Below are 1,529 nucleotides of genomic sequence, written 5' to 3' on the forward strand. Positions count from 1 at the left end.
TCAACTACTTCAAGCGATCCCTAGCAACCCAAGACGAGTTGCTAGGCAGGAACTTATCCCTCAGTGTGCCACGAAGTTTTTCCCAAGTATCAACCTTGGGTCTACTAGCACTCTCATCGTATGCATTTTGCGTACATGTCACGATCCCAATTTTTTACCTTAGGATTTTATGATGGCATCTAGTCTTTACTACTAGATAAGCCTAACACATGTTGATTTAATAATAGAATTGAACTATTTATTCATTTATCATAAATCATTAAATGACATACATAGCCACATTAAACAGTATCTTGGGAAAATGACATACCTTAGTTCACATTAAACAAAAGCAAAATAATTATTCAAGAAAAGCCTGAAGGGGGGAGAGGGATATCAGGCTAGCTAGACCCTACAATCAAACTTGTTACATTGTCAAACAAAAGACAATCATAGTAACTGCTTGCTGGTGCAGTATTTATTAGACATACATAAATAGATAGCTTCTTATTTCTTTTGTCAAAGACAAGTCTTGAGACTCTGAAGTTCCTTATTATGATTAATGGCAAGGAGAGTAGCAATAACAAGCATATTTTGCCCAATGATGATGTTTGTGTCCCCATTGGTATTTTTTACAAATTCCATATTTAGCTCCAAACCAGTGCTTACAATGCTGGCTACATTTGTAAGAGTATTGGCAAGGTCCATGCCATTTGTGATTTTTCTTCGAACAATATTTTGCTTCTGCCATCTGCATCTCTGCATAAAGCATGAATTTTGCAAACTAAGAATAAATGCTTAATGAAAATATACCCCTGATGACTTAATATACGAATTGGAAAAAAATGGTCAAGTCTATATATTATATGGTGATATTTTCCTAGTATTATGCTAGAAATATTTGTACCATGAAAGATATAACCTTTTGAAGTACATACAGTAATATAACTGGAAAATAGAAAAGAAAAAGAAATGTTTCTTTACGTTAGATTATACAAATTAACGAGACAGTATCTTGGGACAATCCTGAACATCTCAATCATTTAATTTGATTAAAAAAAATGAGCTACTTAATTTGACTCACCAGTAGCAGCGATAAGGAGAAGACAGAAGAGAAGGGCAACGAAGGCCGTGTATTTAGCCATATCTAGCTTGTTTTCCTTTTGGATTTCTTGGTGAGGAAACTGGCAACAACAATGGTGATATTTATAGTATGGTATATGCTCAACATTGTCAACTTAATTCATTTTTTGACTAATTCAAACATTTACATCATTGTTAAGTACATGAGCAAGTTAAAAAGAATAAGTCAAGGTGATTCCTTCATTCTCTATTATTTAATATTAGGCGAAATGACTTCCTAGCCACTTAAACTTCTTGGGTTTTTTAAAGCCGATACATAAACTTATAACTTTCCCATTTGAACACTCGAACTCGTTTTTTCCATAACTAATAAACACATCTGACCATTGACCATGTGCGCATGTATTACACATACACATACGTGTCCATCCAGTCAACAAATGATCAATGGATGTCTTACATGTAAG

At 33.9% G+C, this 1,529-nt stretch overlaps 1 long non-coding RNA gene across 1 annotated transcript; it reads right to left on the reverse strand.

The window, feature by feature from the left end:
* Window positions 1–281: 281 nt before the first annotated feature.
* LOC104224894 (uncharacterized) lies at window positions 282–1,153 on the reverse strand. Its single transcript, XR_011404001.1, has 2 exons — window positions 1,064–1,153; window positions 282–738 (listed from the first exon to the last, which is right to left on the reverse strand). It is a non-coding gene; the product is annotated as an uncharacterized lncRNA (long non-coding RNA).
* Between the last annotated feature and the right edge of the window lie 376 nt (window positions 1,154–1,529).

Source organism: Nicotiana sylvestris, chromosome 11 (genome assembly GCF_000393655.2).
Source record: "Nicotiana sylvestris chromosome 11, ASM39365v2, whole genome shotgun sequence".
NCBI lineage: Eukaryota > Viridiplantae > Streptophyta > Magnoliopsida > Solanales > Solanaceae > Nicotiana > Nicotiana sylvestris.